Raw genomic sequence first — 18,758 nt, forward strand, 5'->3', positions numbered from 1 at the left:
GGTCTGACTGCTGGAACACCCACTGATCATGAAAAATGGGGTCCTAAGACATTCTATTACATTACCACTAATCTATGTAAACAAATGTCTTAAGACCACATTCCCTAGATCATGGGGGTCCCAGCAGTCAGACTCCCATGAATCAGAAACGTATTACCTGTCGTGTCATAGCTGTTGGACCTTTTCACATTTCCTATCCTTAAAGGTTTTCTTTGGGTGTAAAAAATAAAAAATTCAAATTAAAATAAAATAAAAAATCTGGCCCAAAATATGTGTCAGACTAAAATAGAAATACTCACTTGTTAAAGGACCTTTGTCCACTTTTCTAGTAATCCTCTAGCCACAGTATCGGGGATAACTAAGTGATCCGTGGGGGTCTGAACGCTGGAGCCCCCACTGATCCCCCTTCTTGATTGAGTGGCAGGTCGAGCATATGCCCTGCCTCTCCATCCATTCTCTATGGGGTCGCTGGAGATGGTGGAGTACAGCTCTGGCTAATTCCAGTGGTCCCAAAAAGAATAAATGGAGCAGCAGGGCATATGTGTGGCCTTCTACACCATCAAAAAGTGTGAACAGGACCCGTTCCTGTGATCAGTGTGGATCTCAGGATCGGACCCCACTAATCATATAGTTATGCCTTATGGTGTGGAGAGGATAAATTGAAAACCTGGACAACCCCTTTAAATCCTCCACCACTTCGCCACCAGTATCTCTTTACATGGCAGCAGTGATACCTATAAATACGGAGTATCATCACTACCGCCATGTAAACCATACGTGTCAATACTGGAGAATGTGACGGGCATAAGTCCAACCCTCTTTGCAGGTCATAACCTTCAACAAAGCCCAAGCAAAGGTGCTAGAGGAGCAATGTGAGCAAAGTGCACAAACGGAGGGTCATAACTGAAACAGAGGCATTAGGGTCACCTAAGGCAGGGTAATAGTGGGGATCCTGGAGCAGAGGTATTAGGGGGGCAACTGGAGAAGAGGCAATATTAGGGGTGCATTTACAGTGGGGGCATTGGGGGGGATCAGGAGCTGTGGCACTACTGGGGGTGCACCTAAAGCAGAGGCATTGGGGGTGCACCTAAAGCAGAGGCATTGGGGGTCCTAGGGCAGAGACCCCCAATACCACTCTGCTTCTCTGCAGAGAGCAGCATACATACACAGATCTGAGTCTACTATAAACAAATCCCCTATTTCCTACTTACAATCTCCTACAGCTAACTCATGTCACACACCTGAGAAATCAGCCCAGCACCGCAGACGAGTCCCTCTATCCAGGAACCACAGTTTTCTGACAGCAGAGAGGGCAGAAGGATGGCCAGACATGTTCTCTCCTCCTTCACTGCCAGCAGCCCGGGAAGCTAGGAAGATACTGCAGGGCCTCCTGTACAATTTACACCAGTAGGAGTCGGCATCACTGTGCGATACTGCCACCTAGTGGCTACAATATTTATCTCTCCTGAGAAACAAGAGAAATAATTACTCCTCCATCTTATCTCTGGGCACAGGAGACTGCGGGCCTACCGAGGAATACCCTGCCTCCCCAGTGGGCCAGTCCGAGCCTGCCTCTATGTGTGATAACAGCCTTACATACTTCAAGAAAACCTTCATGCTCCCTAAACCACAGGACAGTATGCAATCCTGACACTCTCCCTCAATACAGATAGCGTTGTAACAGAAAAATTAGCTGGGAACGGGGAGAAGATTCATTTGGACAGCTCCGCAAGATCTTTTCCCCACCCGGCTTGTCTGGGCCTGACATAGATTGATTGACAGATCTCTCCTTATGCAGACATACAAAACTAATCTCCTGACAGGAAAACACATTGTAAAAAAGACATGAAAAAGGACTTGGGGTATATTAGCGGACTTCACACCACCTGTAGCAATCAATGCCATGCAGCTGCTGTTTAAAAAAAAAACTTACACTGGGTTGTCCGGGATTTTAATATTGATGGCCTATCCTTAGAAAAGGCTATCAATATCTGATCACTGAGGTTCTGACACCCTGCATCCCCTGCTGTTTTAGAGTAGCTCTAGTGCTGGAAGTTGGTCCTGAAACTGCACAGCTCCATCCATTGTACAACAGACTGAGCTGGTTGCTGCAGCAGTGCTCCCACACTTCTGGCGCAGCTGATCGCCAAGCCTGTTGGAGTCCCGATTATCAGATATTGATGATCTAACTGCCCACTGTAGGATAATAAGCTGAACTAGGTAGTGATATAACTGTAAGGGGTGCAGTGGTTGCATTCACATGTGGGCCCAGGAATGCCTAGGAATCTGAGGTATTCACACATGGGACCAGGAATATGAATCTGCCTGATGAAGATAATGACTGAATAACTCAGTATAGGCACTGTTGGAAATATGCTGACCGATCTAGTTGTTTGTGCGCTTAAAAGGCTGTCCAGCTTTTTAGCACATATTTGTCTCCCCCTTCCCCCAGACCTGTGGTTGGAATTATACTTACCTGCTCCCCAGTCCACCACAGTCCCCACTTTTAACCTTCTGGCACAGACAGGAGTCACGTGTACCACTACAGCCAATGACTGTAAGTGATGGTGAGCAGGTTACTATGCTTCCTTTCACAGGTTCAATAGGAGAACAACAAAGTGTTAAAGAGCTGGGCTCTTTTTTTTTTTTTACATCAACTTGTCCCTTTAGCAAAAAAAAACACCAAAATGTCTGCCTTTCATGTACACATGACAAAGAGTACTGAATGTCCTGCATGCATTTAGAAACCCTTTTTGACCTAATTCCTCTATGGAGGAAATTATAGTGTTCCAAGCTGTATTTGCAAAACCTCCAAGACTTTTACCTGAAGTGTACACTTGAAGACAACTACATTATTTCAACAGCTCTTCATGTGGTAAATGACAGGTTTCTTTATAAATTAAATTATATATATTTGGAAACCTAGTGGTGCTGAAGGCCTCATGTGCTCCATCAAGTGTTCTTATAGGATGTTTGTCTTCATTGAGAAAACATAAACGCTCTGGAAAGATCACAACTCCTTTATTTAATGGAATTGGAAAGTAGAATAATTTAAGGGCCTTACGTTTTAGGTTCTTATTCCTACAGTTTTTCAACACAGCTTGTGATCAAGTGCTATGAGATTTATTTGAGCAAATATAATTCTTGGGATGGTCTGCCAAAAGATGTTCTAGATAGGCCTTTCTCTGATATGATAACAGGGCCTGAACAGCAGAATAACCACAACAAGACTGCCCATGATATCCAACAAGACAGTTCTTTTTTTAAGTCCAAAATTATTATTGGATTTTCAAAAAGAAAAAGAAAGAGAAAACTGTACAAAACAAAAGACACAACCCCTATTATACCCCTCCCACTCCCCCTCTGCGCAGTCACCCAAAAGCGCTCCTGAACCCTAGAAAGCTCTCATCAACGCAAAAACAATAATCGTAAACACATCAAAGCCATAGAAGCCAATCCAGGCTTGGTTATCAATGCATTCCATTGTTTCTCAAATTTCCCAAGAGCACCCCTCTTCAAATATACTTTCAACTCCGTTAGAAATATTAAGGAATTCCGTCATAGTTGAAGATGTGGGCAGCAGACAATATTTGACAATGAGTTTCCTCGTCAAATATGCTATGGCCAGTTGGGACATGCCATCCGTTGGGATATCTTCCACATGGTCTAAAAGTCCAACCTTCGGGACTATCGGCAATTGAACATCATAGACGCTTTCCAGAAGAGTAAACACAGCAGACCATATTTCTCTCAATACCGGGCAAGACCAAAGCATATGCAAAATATTGGCCTCTAAGTATACACACCTAGGACATTTAGCATCAGTTCTTAAACCCATTTTGAACAGTAGATGATGAAATCTATATGCCCAGTGCAGAAGTAATACTCTGACCAATGTACCACACACAATGAAAGTGACGGAGTGTAGGCCAAAATATATTCCCATTGAGTATAAGAAATAGGTCCCACATCTACCTCCAATTTATACTTATGGCCTTCTAGAGGATTACACAGGCAAAAGAACACCATAGAAAGAAAGAAAAGCATTAGCTGTAGAAGCCATAACTACTTGATCGAGAGCCCCTGTAGCAGAAACAGACATAACTACAATGCATCCCTGACGTCAAGTGGACGTATGGCACCCCAAACTTGATCTGCAGAGCCTGAAATTATTTGCGAATACTGTTATAGTATAGCTGATTGACATATTTAATCGCTTTCTGTTCCCAACTATCAAAGCCCGCTAAAGTAAACAGCTCTTATACAGATGAGGGTTGGGGGTATATTTGGTACAACCTATGAGCTTTGATTTTCCACCAGATCTTATGTATTAGTAAAAGAGTGGTCATAGAAGGTGTTACCAGTTTAAATCTATGGGCTTCCAGGGATCCTACTAGGTTATCATTCTTAAAACCATGTCTCAATATCCATTGTCTAGAGTCACTGTCAACAGCTAAGCCCTATCCCTTTAAATGTTGCAACTGGAAAGCTAAAAAATAAGTCCACAGATCGGTGCTTTAAAATAAATAAGAAGGAAGGCAAAGGGCAGGGGGAACTATATAAAATATAAAGTAATTACGGCATCAGAATCATTTTAATTAAATTAGCGAGCACCATTACCGACAAAGGCAATTTGACCCATGCTTCTAACTTAGAGTACAGTCTATCAAACAGGGGTATTAGGTTTAATTTAACATAATCCTGAATACTAGACAAAACTGAAAGACCCAAATATTTGAACTTATCCACCAGTGGAATTACCGTATTTGTTATGTTATCAGCTGGCAACATGGGCAACAGCGCTGATTATGACCAATTAATGGTAAGGCCAGAGTATTTACCACAGTCATCTTTGATATCCATAATGTTAGGGAGCGATAAAGGTCATTCACAAATAATAATGAATTATCCTCATAAAGCAATACATGCACCTCTCTAACTCCATATTTAAATCACACTACCTCCGGAGATGACCGTAAAATGGCCACCAAGGGCTCAAATGCCAAAGCAAATAGCAACGTGTCTAACCATGGTCTAACAAGAATGAGGTTGATAAAGCATTGTCCACTCTTATCCTAGCCACGTAAGCCACATAAGCCACATACAAAAGTTTCACTAATTGAATGAAAGATGAGCCCAGTTTCTTCAAGACAACCCACAGATAACCCCACTCAACACTGTCAAACGCCTTAGTGGCATCTAATGATAGGATAGCCTTGCCATGGGGGCCACCCGGGGCTGCTTGGAGATTGAGAAAAAGCCTTTATAAATTCCCGGCCATAGACTTGGATGGCATGAAGCCAGATTGATCAGGGTGTACAACAAATCCAATTACCGTCAGCACCTTAGCAAGACAGCCCATGAGGTTTAGCAGCACAACCCTCACAAGGCAGGCTGCCATTACTGCATTGTGTGGATCCATCAATTGACCACAGGGACAAAATTTTGCCAAGGGGCACTACATTACTATAAAGTAAATGTCACTTTGTCTGACACTCATGTGCCACAATGTCATTATAGACTATTATAATACAAGAGTGATGGGATCCTCTGAGGCCAGTGTCAGAGGTACCGTGAGGATATACACATTTTATTCCTGTTGGAGAGTTTAGAAAGTATTCTGATTGTCAGAAAACTCAATTTAAAGAGGTTTTTGGGGGTCTCAGAAAAATAGCAGATGCTGTGAAATGCTACTGCATTTGATTATATGAAGCACATTTGCAATCATGAAGGAGACAACTGTACATAGGGTTCTAGGTATATATTCCTCTTCCATTGGCATTTTCCATGTGGACATATACAAGAGTATAAGCTGTCCATCTGGCCCACCAGTGTACCAGAAGGTAAGCAAAGGTAGGAAAAGACTGTGACTCGGTAAGAGGCCAGAAAGGTCCAGCAGAATACAACCCCATAGGATTTATTTTTTATGGGTAGATTTACAAGTAACCTATACAATCTTACTGATGATCTGTCCTGTGTGTTTAATGGTGCCAGCAAAAATTACAATGCAATTAAAAGTGGACATGCACATCTTTTGAACTGATGGGTGGTGGCCATAATAAACATCTCCTCTGACACTGAAAGCACATAACCTCATATGGTCCAATTTGTTTTTGAGAAACACTGTAATGTACAATATGGTCCTGCAATATTTTATTGGACTAGATAGATTCAAACAATCTGATTGGATATGTGCTGTTTTTGAAGAGCCTAATGTATTGTGCATTATGTTATAATGGTACAACATAGAACGGTAGCTAAACCTCCTGTAATGTGTTTTCTGCATCTCACCTCTCTAATTAGTACCCTTTTGCATGACTATTTGGGCTCAGCATGTGACATAGAATATCCTCCCCAGATTTCATTGCTGAAATGTTAAAATATTCATGAGAAAATTCAGCACCACAAGCTAATGGTTATACAGTTAACCTGTTCTTTTCCATAATTGTGCTCCATACTAAGAAACATCATGCAAATAGTTTAGTACAATGCAGTGTTTGCATGACTATTAGTTTTAAAGGGATCATACAAATATATATATATATTTATATATATATATACAGGACTTTTTTTCTGGCGGAACGCACCGGAACGGCGTTCCGCCACCTTTTGACATCGCAGCCTGCCATGCTCCAGGATCGCAGGCTGCGATGTATCAGCAGGGAGGGACTGGGGGGAGGAGCGTTCACTGTGCTCCGGACCTGCCGCTCCAGTAGTTATAAAATGTGTAATTCAATTAATAATGATTCATGCTGCCCCCTCTGTAGTATAACATTCAATATATCCTACTCACAGTGCTACTGTTTCATCGTAATGCAGGCCGGCCGGGCAGACGAGTTGCAGCGTCACTGACTGATGTCACGTGCCTGCGCCGCCTACTTTATGAATGAAGGAGGCGGCGCAGGCACGTGACGTCAGTCAGTCACACTGCCGCTCGTCTGCCTGGCCGGCCTGCATTACGATAACAGTAGCCCTGTGAGTAGGATATATTGAATTACACATTTTATAACTGTACTGGAGCGGCAATGGGGGGTCTGTGGATGACACTGTTAAGAGGTGGGGGGGTCTGTGGATGGCACTGTTATGAGGTGGGGGGGTCTGTGGATGACACTGTTATGGGGTGGGGGGTCTGCGGATGGCACTATTATGGGGTGGGGGGTCTGTGGATGGCACTGTTAAGGGGGGGATCTGTGGATGGCACTGTTAGGGGGGGGGTCTGTGGATGGCACTGTTATGGGGTGGGGGGTCTGTGGATGACACTGTTATGGGGTGGGGGGTCTGTGGATGGCACTATTATGGGGTGGGGGGGTCTGTGGATGGCACTGTTAAGGGGGGGGGGTCTGTGGATGGCACTGTTATGGGGTGGGGGGGTCTGTGGATGGCACTGTTATGGGGTAGGGGGATCTGTGGATGGCACTGTTAAGGGGGGGTCTGTGGATGGCACTGTTATGGGATGGGGGGGTCTGTGGATGGCACTGTTATGGGGTGGGGGGGTCTGTGGATGGCACTGTTATAGGATGGGGGGTCTGTGGATGGCACTGTTATAGGATGGGGGATCTGTGGATGCCATCCACAGATCCCTCATAACAGTGCCATCCACAGATCCCTCATAACAGTGCCATCCCCATCTGGGGGCTTTCTTTGCTGGGCTGGACTTTTATAGCCCCCCAAATTTTACTTGCATCCCTGTTCTCTAAAGGGGCAGTTTTAGGGGGGCAGTCCTGGGGGGAGGGGGGGGGGGTGAGTTCCACCACCTTTTCTCTGAGAAAAAAAAAGCCCTGTGTATTTGTATATATATATATATATATATATATATATATATATATATATATATATACAGTGGATATAAAAAGTCTACTCACTCCTGTTAAAATGTCAGGTTTCTGTGATGTAAAAAAATGAGACAAAGATAAATCATTTCAGAACTTTTTCCACCTTTAATGTGACCTATAAACTGTACCACTCAATTGAATATCAAACTGAAATCTTTTAGGTGGAGGGATGAAAACAAAAAAAATAATGTGGTTGCATAAGTGTGCACACCCTCTTATAACTGGGGATGTAGCTGTGTTCAGAATTAAGCAATCACATTCAAAATCATGTTAAATAGGAGTCAGTATACACCTGCCATCATATAAAGTGCCTCTGATTAACCCCAAATACAGTTCAGCTGCTCTAGTTGGTCTTTCCTGAAATTTTCCTGAACCTTCGACAGGGTTGTCAACTAGATTTTTTCTTTTTTCTGGATAACTTATCCCAAAATCACAGACATCTAAAAAAGATTTACGGACAAATTGGAAAACCATAATGAATGATGAAGATTATAAGTAAGCCATGTCAATAGCGTAATATACTGATCATAACTCATCACCAGCATTTACTGTGAACTGTAAAATGATGATAATTACCACCAAAGTAATCTAGTCTCCTACCACCAGGCTCAAAAAAATCATGGATTATTTTTACGGACTGTCCAGACATTTCTGCATGTTGGCAACCCTGCCCTCCGCCTCCAGTCTCCCAGATTTTTGCCGGCAGGGGCGGACTGGGAACTTAAAATGGCCCTGGAAAAAATACTAAAAATGGCCCCGTCTTGTAGTCAGGTCCAAAATGATGGAAGGCAAGGCCAGCAATACCATATTGTGGCACATTATACCACCCCAACAGAGCCAAATGCCACAGTCCATCACAAACTACTGCCAGCAGACACAAAATGCATCCCCAAGAACTTCCACTGGCCGGCTGTGAGAAGGGCTCAGGCAGCCCGCTGGGCATCGGCCCACTGGGAAGTTTCCCTGTAAGGGCTATGGCCAATCCGACCCTGTCTGCCAGACCCCATTATACATAATGGGGGCGGCGGACATTCCGTCCGCATCCGGTACTGCCACATCCAGTGAATTCCAGTAGGCTGTTTTCTGCTGGAACAGCCTGCCAGATTTCGCATAGGAGGTGTGAAAGTAGCCTAAGATAACTCAGAATAGCATACTGCTATGCTGTCAAGAATACCGGAAGCTTGGCTGATTTCATTATAACTTAATGAGATCCGTCAAGAATCGTCTGGATGTGCTTGAAAATGGATGCAGTATAACTGTCATAGCTCGAATATCAGCAGAAGCCATAACGTCAGCAGGGTCTAATGTGCTATTTACATGTGATACACATAAGAATAATGTATACAATGCACAATGGGTACATTGTAGAAGACATACTGTACATGAGTATGTGTGAATCTAGTGGTAAAAGGATGCTCTAATAACTTGTGAAATATAGTCACACCTGACTGTCATGTATGGCAGCTATGTGCTGCTGTAACGTATAGGAAGAGCGTTCCATCTGGTTCTTCTGTTTCCATATGTCATTTGATGCTTCACAGTGCAATATAAATGACTGCTAATAATGGTAATCATCATTATAACTGAAAGAACAGCATGTTGATCCAGACTGTTGTGCCAAAAGGAGTAATATTAACTCTGAACTAGACTACGCAAAAATCCGTAGAGTATCACATATGAATGAACGACACAATGCAAACTATTGGAGGCACCACTGAAGTCTTCAGGTTTTTACATTATATTGTGAGTCTTTGTATCATATGGTATTTTTTTCTGCACTTATATAGCGCTACTATATTCCACAGCACTTCACAGACATTAGCATCCAACTGTCCCCAAATGGGGCTCACAATCTAAGGTCCCTCCCAGTATGTCTTTGGAGTGTAGGTGGAAACACGGTGAGAACATACAAACTCCATGCAGATGTTGCCCTTGGTCGGATTCAAACCTAGGACCCCAGCGCTGTAAGGCACCAGTGCTAACTACTGAGCCACCGATGCAGTTACTGATCATAGTTTTATGAGATGAGCTATTAGACCTGTTATCTTTTGGGAGAAGAAAAAGTGTCTTCATAATGTATGAAGAGCACTTTGCCAATACTTAATTCTCATTGCAAAATTCACACCCCATATTATATGCATATTATTTTATGTTACACCTTGTGCATAGAAGCTATGGGGGACATTTATCAAATCAGATGTCAGTTTCTGGCTTTAAAAAAGTCACGTGTCATGGCGATTGCGACGTTTTCTGCGACATTTGGTCAATTTTTGCAACATTTGCTGTTCCTCGCCACTTTTCTAAGTGGTCTATGTTTAAGAGCTAAAAGTGAGACAAGACCAAGATTAAGGCACATTTACTATGTGTGACTTTTGTGAAAGTCACCAAGTTGCATTTCCGCGCCAGGCAACCCCCTGGTGTACTGTACATATATGTGTCAACCACATTTCACTCACTCCAAATATATTATTAAGGTGCACCATTTCATAAATTTGGCGCAGATCCACAAACTTTAAGGGGTTGTGCTGCGATATATATTGATGATCTATCCTCAGGGGGGTCCCAGATGTTTGAAGAGAAGGCGCTGCTTGATGTTCACTACCCTGCACTTTGTTTCGGAAGTGCAGTGTAATGATGAGTAATTGCTCCATTCACTTGAATTCAGCGATTACTTGTAATTACACCACGCTGCAGTTCCAGAGGAGACTACATGTGTCCATGTTCAGGATAGGTCATCAATATAAATCACTGCACAACCCCTTTAAAATGACACAAAAAATTGGATTGTGTCAGAACAGGATAGTATTAGCATTGTCATGCACTCTATCAATGTACTTACTGTTATACTGTCACGGACCAGTATTGTCATAATTTAATGCGGAGCGCCTAACAAAGGTGTTTCTTTTGTTGTCTTGTAAAGTTTAATTTGATGAAACCTTCAATAAAATCTGATTAAACAAAAAATGACACAAAAACAACCGCAAATTATAAATGTCCATCTATATGCTTATCTAAACACAGGGAGGGTTTGAGAAATCAAATTATTCCCCTTTTCCAGATTTTGAATAGGGAAATGCAGATTTACCGTACTTTGGAAAAGCCTAACAGTTATATGTTGATGAGTTTCTTAATGAAGTGGTAATTTTTCAGCGTCTCAGTTTAGCTGCCATGTTTTTACTCAATGACTTCTCAATCAGAAATGTCATGCTTGCATTTCCAAGTAAATGAATGAGAGTGGCCGCAGCAGTAATCAACACACATAAGAGTCAAGAAGCAGATGTATCTGCTCATATCATTTACAGGGAGAGATGAGAAGACTATTCTACCTGTGCTTATGTCACCTCCAAAGAAGAGATAGGGAAGTAGTTCTATCTGTGTCTGCATCTTTAGTGTGAGAAGGTGCAGACTGCTCTGAGAAGCTTTGCACAAAGATTTAGATACCCTTTAGGGCACGGGTGTCAAACACAAGGCCCGTGGGCCGAATCCGGCCCGCCAGACCTCGTCATGTGTCCCGCGTAGCCGCAGGCGGCCCTGGCTCCTGTATCGGGTGTATCGCATAAGGAGCGCTGTGTATTACCGGTACTTACAACTACAAGCGCTCGTCGAAAGGATGGAGGAGGGAGGAGGCAGGCTGGGAGGATGGGCGCTGGCAGTGTGAGTCATACGTTATGTGCCTGTACCGCCCACTTTATGAATGAAGCAGGCGGCGTGGGCGAATGACGTATGACTCGTGCTGCCAGCGCCTGTCCTCCCGGCCTGCCTCCTCTCTGCTACCTACCGAGCGGCGAGCGCTTGTAGTTGTAAGTACCGTAATACACAGCGCTCCTTATGCGATTACATACATACGGTAACCATTAACTATTAGACATAGGATTATACAGTGAGCGGGGCCCGTGTAGTAGAATAGTCACTGCACGGGCCCCGCTGTCATTATAAAAGCAGATGCCGGCCCCCAGCCCGTGTATTGAGGGTCATTCACTACACTACAGGGACACTTATGGAGGGGATCTGTGGATGACACATAGCATAAGATGCTATATATGTGTCATCCACAGATCCCCCCCATAACTGTCATACACAGATCCCCCATAAGAGCCACCCACAGATCCCCCATAAGTGTCACCCACAGATCCCCCATAAGTGTCACCCACAGATCCCCCATAAGTGTCACCCACAGATCCCCCATAAGGGTCACCACAGATCCCCCATAAGGGTCACCACAGATCCCCCATAAGTGTCACCCACAGATCCCCATAACAGTGCGTCACCTACAGATCCCCCATAAGTGTCACCCACAGATCCCCCATCAGTGTCACCCACAGATCCCCCATAAGTGTCACCCACAGATCCCCCATAAGTGTCACCCACAGATCCCCCATAACAGTGCGTCACCCACAGATCCCCCATAAGTGTCACCCACAGATCCCCCATAACAGTGCGTCACCCACAGATCCCCCATAAGTGTCACCCACAGATCCCCCATAAGTGTCACCCACAGATCCCCCATAAGTGTCACCCACAGATCCCCCATAAGTGTCACCCACAGATCCCCCATAAGTGTCACCCACAGATCCCCCATAACAGTGCGTCACCCACAGATCCTCCATAACAGTGCCATCCACAGATCCCCCATAACAGTGCCACCCACAGACCACAATTAGTTCAAAACCCACCAAAAGCACACCTTTTGGTTCAAATTTTTTTTTTCTTATTTTCTTCCTAGGTGCGTCTTATGGGCCGGTGCGTCTTATAGGGCGAAAAATATGCATTATGTCAGTGTTATCCAACACATTCCAGAACTGTAAGGGTTACATAGCATAATAAATCAGTGTAATGCTATGTGACCCCAGTCAGCGCTTGCAGGTCAGGCTGGGACCGGCCCTTTGAGGGTGACCAAACTGCTGATGCGGCCCCCGATGAATTTGAGTTTGACACCCCTGCTTTAGGGTGTCTTCTTCTGTCTTTCGCAGGGCAGATTCTCATTCCTCTGAAATAATCCAGGAACAATAGCTACTGTAAATAGCCTGGATTTCAAGCTGATACAATTTACCTGCACTGATACATGGTAACAAACCTTTAATGCAGTGACCTCAAGTAGGGTAATCTTAAAAATAGTGAGGAATTGATTCCCATAGTATGTTGGAAAGTTTTGTAACTTTCCAGTATACAGCAACTATTTTTTTAGGGCCTATCTGGCACAATTGAGCTGTACAAGTATACATATTTATGGTTTACTCTTTTACTTGGTTTACCTGGTCAGGTCCAGATTATGACTCTGTAGTTTTACTACTTTAACTGTAAAGAACACTTGGCTTTATTAATGTCTGAATCAACCTGCCTCCTCATGTAATCAATGTCCCCTGGTCCTTCATTCTAGTTCTTGGAATGAATGAATCATGTGCCAGTTCTTGGTATTCATCAGACCTATAATTATACATGTAGGTGAGACCATTTCTAAGGTCTTTTTTCAAATTTGAACAAGTCCAATCTTTTGATTACATGGTAAGATGGACTTTCTGTCGCATTTATCAATCTCATTTTAAAGATGTGGTCTAAGGCTACTTTCACACCTGGGTTTGGTGCGGATCCGTCTGGTATCTGCACATATGGATCCACACCTATAATGCAAACGCTTGTATCCGTTCAGAATGTATCGGTTTGCATTATTCATTCAAAAAAAAGTCTAGCTCAAAACGGATCCGTCCTGACTTACATTAAAAGTCAATGGAGAACGGATCCGTCTTCAATTGCACCATATTGTGTCAGTGAAAATGGATCCGTCCCCATTGACTTACATTGTAAGTCAGGATGGATCCGTTTGGCTCCGCATCATCAGGCGGACACCAAAACGCTGCAAGCAGCATTTTGGTGTCCGCCTCCAGAGCGGAATGAAGGCGGAACGGGGCCAAACTGATGCATTCTGAACGGATCCTTATCCATTCAGAATGCATTGGGGCTGAACTGATCCATTTTGGGCCGCTTGTGAGAGCTTGTGAGGCAATATTACCTTAGGATCGCCAGTTGATATCTCTATTTTTATACACCTTAAATTCCTAGTTGCTTTTGCAGCTGCTGCTTGGCATTGAGTACTGTTTCTTACTTAAAGAGCCTCTATCAGTACTATCAACCCTATTAATCCAAGTATACTGACTGGTATGGTTGATCATGCTGATTAAAAGTATACCTTTCTTAGAGCACTGCTTTTGTAACACACCTGTGATCTACATACTCCTCTCACCTTGATTGATAGGGATAGATATCAGCATGCTAAGAGCAGAGCTGTGTCCTTCAGCTGTGTTATAGCATGTACATATCATATACTCTACTTACAATAGCTGTGCCAGAGTATTATTATGAGTTAGATGAGGGATAAACGAGAGTAGAGCTTTTCTATACTTAGAAAGTTAGTACATATTACTGATTTATTCACAGGTGCAATATACGATTTTAAAGAAACCAGTAATATGTATTAGCTTTCTAAGTATAGAAAACCACATCTCTGATTATGATAAGGCTCTAGCCTGGAGATAAGTGGTCAACCTTGCATGTAGATGTCCCAGATTCAAATCCCAGGAGAGACTTCTTCTTTAGTTATTTTTTTTGTATCCATCATTTAACCAATAATAAAAGGCCTTACTATATTGCGAAAAGGAGGTTTTCTATACATAGAAAGTTAATACATACATAGATTATTGGTATCTTTATAATCATAGTTTATTCCTTTGAATAAACCAGTAATATTATATATACTAGGTTAACCATAGAAAACTTCTTTTTTCAAAATGGTAAGGCTATAGAGTATTATTATGGGTTAGATGAGGGAGAAAAAAATAACTAATGAAAAAAAATCTAGAATTCTGTCCTGGGATTTGAACCTGGATACATCTACCTCCAGGCTACAGCCTTATCATATTGAGAAGAATGATTTCAATAATTAGAAAGCTAGTACATATTACTGGTGCCCTAACCATCAAGGAGAGGGGGAGTGGGCAGATCACAGTGATGTTACAAAAGCAGTGCTCCAAGGCTTCAGTCCTGCTCCCTGGTTTTTCAATATGCTAATTTGCATATGAATTAAAATGTAGATATCTCTGCAGCTGTTTAACATATAGACAAAAGAAAGGTATAATTTTAATCAGCATAATCAACCCTTTCAGGCAGTATGACTATTTTAATAGGGCTGATCATGCTGACAGAGGCTTTTTAATTGTAACCAAAATATAGAGGTCCTTCTCTTGTTATCCCTACTTTAATTCAATTTAATGTATATGTAATACCATCCATGACTTAGGTCCATTACTTTAAATGTATTATTTAAATTATAATATGGAGTTCAGAGAATTCTTTGTGCTTATACTATGTTGGAATTATGAATATAATAACTTTAGTCTGAAATACTTCTAAAATCCTTTATCACAATAATACAGCAAAAAGAAAAAAAAGAAAAAGAAAAGCTGAATCTTGCCTCCTCCCTTACCTCCTTGTATGGTGTCATGTGTGAATATCTCCCTGTGTTCTCAGCTTCCATTATTTAGCTTTTTGACACAGCTTTGTAGATTTGATTGACAGACGTTGGAAGTAAGTGACAGCTGAGAAGGGTGCAGGGGAAACGTGAACTTATCATAACAGCATGAATATACTCATAAGCATATTAAAGAAATGCTGTCAGTCAATTAACCTCATAATATATACTCAGTCTTAATAGGCACATAAATATTTAATGCTATTACTTTTTATAAATTCAGTTTTTAGATATGAATTAACATAATTAAAAGTATTGTTTCTGTGAATTTTTCTGCCAATGAAATCTAAATCAAGCAATTAAACTGCATGTTTTCCGCATCCTACAAAATTCCTGTGTCATATCAGACGATAATAATTGTTGCTCAAACCTCCCCCCCACAGGTCAAATTTACTGCAAGAAAGGAGAAAGAAATTATTCTATGGTATGAATTATCCGCAAGTAGGATACCACAATTGTCCCTAAATGAACCTCCTGGAAGTTTTATTTTTCATACTGAACACACACTCAGTGTCCTCTTTGTGCCAAAGAGAAATAAATGCAATTCTATAGTTTTAGTCTCTTGCGTCCTTGTGGCTTATCAAGAAGGTCATCTGAGATATTTTGTTCTTCGGTTTAAAATGTTATTATATAAGGATAGGATTATAATATAAAATGAAGGAACAGTATAATATAGAAATCATTTAAGTCCATGGCACTGACTCAGGTTCATGCTTCCCATTTATTATTATTAACTGTTTGTACTCTGAGTGGCTGTTCTAAGAGAGTTTATCCCAGATTACCCTCTAATATACCAGCCCTCTGGCAAACAGCAGATTGCCACCAGTTTCCTTACTTCCACTACAGGGGAAATGTAGTATTGCATGTGGCTATTCAAACAAAGTAGATTCAGAATTTTTTCCCCCTCTGATTTCATACAAATCCAACTGGAAAAAAAATGTGGCATGCCCCATCAGACTTGTTCAGTATAGAGGTATTTGGCCCAAGAGGCATTGCTTCGTATAACAACTGACATTGTGATGGTTCCTGAGTGCCCACCTGCTTTAACCCTCAAAGCTTTGGCCAGAGAAGGTTAAAGGGATTCTGTCACCAGGTTTCACCCCTGTCAGCTAAACATATGCTGATGTTCAGGGCCTCATCAGGATTCCTAATGTGGGCTTCTAAATGTGATCCGTAGCCTTATTTAGCTAAAAAACAGGTTTTACTAACCTGTCACTCAAAGAAATAAGGTGCCCAAGGGGATGTCAAGGGATGCAAGGTGCCGGCCTCACCCACCGCCGTTCGTGCCCAGCGCCGCCTTTCCAGACTTCTGCACCGCCTCCTAATCCTCTGTGCCGCCTCTTGCTCTCCCTCCCTCCTCCTGCTGTAAGATCTTGCGCGTGCGCACAGGGATCTGAGAGGCTGGGGCCAGAGTGCAGGTCATACCTGGGTTGAGCGAAGTGCCGGCGCATGCGCACTTCGCTTTAAGAAGCCAAATCGAGAAGTCCGCACGGGCGCATCAGGCAGAGCCCTGTGCGCACGCGCAAGATCTTACAGCAGGAGGAGGGGGGAGGGAGGGAGAGCGAGAGGCGGCACAGAGGATTAGGAGGCGGTGCAGAAGTCTGGAAAGGCGGCGCTGGGCACGAACGGCGGTGGGTGCGGCCGGCACCTTGCATCCCTTGACATCCCCTTGGGCACCTTATTTCTTTGAGTGACAGGTTAGTAAAACCTGTTTTTTAGCTAAATAAGGCTACGGATCACATTTAGAAGCCCACATTAGGAATCCTGATTCCCTGAACATCAGCATATGTTTAGCTGACAGGGGTGAAACCTGGTGACAGAATCCCTTTAAGTGCAAGCTACTGTTGCTAGGAGAATGGATCAGTAGTGCATATAAACAGAAGTTATTCTTAATGGATGACCTCATTGAACTGGAAATGTATAGGTTTAAAATAGGCAGGCCCTCGAATTGCTGTAGAAACCATTTTCCAGGTGAGCCTGTCACCTTCTCCAATGGACAATCTGAGAATGCACCAGAATTTCTCCAACTGTAATATTAGCAGGTGGTGGATTAGATTGAAGGTTGCGGTTACCCTTCTTGCCCGCAAATCACAGGAAAGTGAGGAGGACAAAACCAGACCCGAGGAATTAGGAGAGTATTGGCATGATTGAGGCCCCATCATCATTTTTGCTATGGGACAACCTTTACTCTATATCTTCATGTTCAACATTCAGTTATCACCACAAATAAAATGGTAATATAAGCAATGTCTTGATGTCACTTTACAAGGTTAATTTAAAGAATTCGAAACTGACACAAAAGATACATAGAAGTGATTTGCATATGTTCCTCATATGTTTTAAAATATCTAGGCCTTTGAAGGTGACCCACAAAAATCTCTTGCAGCATGTTCTCTCCTCTTGTTGAGATCTCCGTATAGTGAAGAGACAAATTTCATATGCTGAGGTATTTTATTCCCACAAGTCAGAACAAAAATACCCTTAGGGCAGACACCAAAAGTTTCAAGTTCCCAAGCATTATAATGTTCATCCCAATATATTTCTCCTTGATTTGCAGGTGGCACAGATATAGACCCCCCTCTGGGACAGTGACGAGTCTTGTATAGAAACTATAACTTACATCTTTCAACCGTCCTACGTCTAGATGCTTTGATACAGATTCTGCCCAAAGCTGATTAGGACTGATCAAGGTAAGGTTCACAGTGGTGCCATTCTCATTCACCAAGAAAATGTAACACTTTGTTATCCAAATTGATTTAACAGAATGATTCAATGGCTTCATGTAGCTACAGAGCACAGTAATAACACAGTCACTTATTCAAAAATCTAAACTTAAAGGGAAACTCCCCCAAAAATGATCGGTTTACATTGCCATTATTGTTCCTTCCATTCTGTTTGTAAGCGCTATTGATAAAGCAGCAGCTCATATATGCTCAGGCAGAGTCATAAGTGTCCCTTTTAAGTAAAAAGGGTGTGTTCAAGTCAGACATTCTCATAAAGAGAACAATGCAATCAGTGACAAGTGAGTAATGTTTTGTACAATAATGTATAGTACATTGTTTAGGTTTCTCTTTGGTTTATTAAGTTATGTAGCAAAGCTTCTCAAGGCTTAATTTGCGAAACCTTAAAGGACACCTTTCATTTCAGAAAGCTTTTGCATAGTGATATGTAATAAGTTATAGGTGGTGGCACTGTCTGGGTGCTGAGAAATGAAAACTATGGCTATCTGGAGCATTAGAGAACAAAGGGCATAGTGAAAAAACTTATAAGAAGAGGGAAGGATATTTAGAAAGTGTTCCTAAAGAGGACCTTTCATGGGTCCAGACATTATGAAATAACTAGCAGGTTATGTAGGGCATAGTGCAGGGATGGAATATTGCTTACTGGTTTGTCTGGGCGCCGCT

At 42.4% G+C, this 18,758-nt stretch overlaps 1 protein-coding gene across 2 annotated transcripts in view; it reads left to right on the plus strand.

Moving 5' to 3' along the window:
• Positions 1 to 18,758, plus strand: part of SGCD (sarcoglycan delta) — a 756,997-nt gene that overhangs the window by 329,889 nt on the left and 408,350 nt on the right. For both annotated transcript variants that reach the window (XM_044281196.1, XM_044281197.1), the window contains exon 3: positions 17,912 to 18,044. The gene's annotated coding sequence lies outside the window, so the exon portion shown is untranslated. The remainder of the gene's footprint in view (positions 1 to 17,911; positions 18,045 to 18,758) is intronic.

This window comes from Bufo gargarizans, chromosome 2, assembly GCF_014858855.1.
Source record: "Bufo gargarizans isolate SCDJY-AF-19 chromosome 2, ASM1485885v1, whole genome shotgun sequence".
In the NCBI taxonomy this organism is placed as follows: domain Eukaryota; kingdom Metazoa; phylum Chordata; class Amphibia; order Anura; family Bufonidae; genus Bufo; species Bufo gargarizans.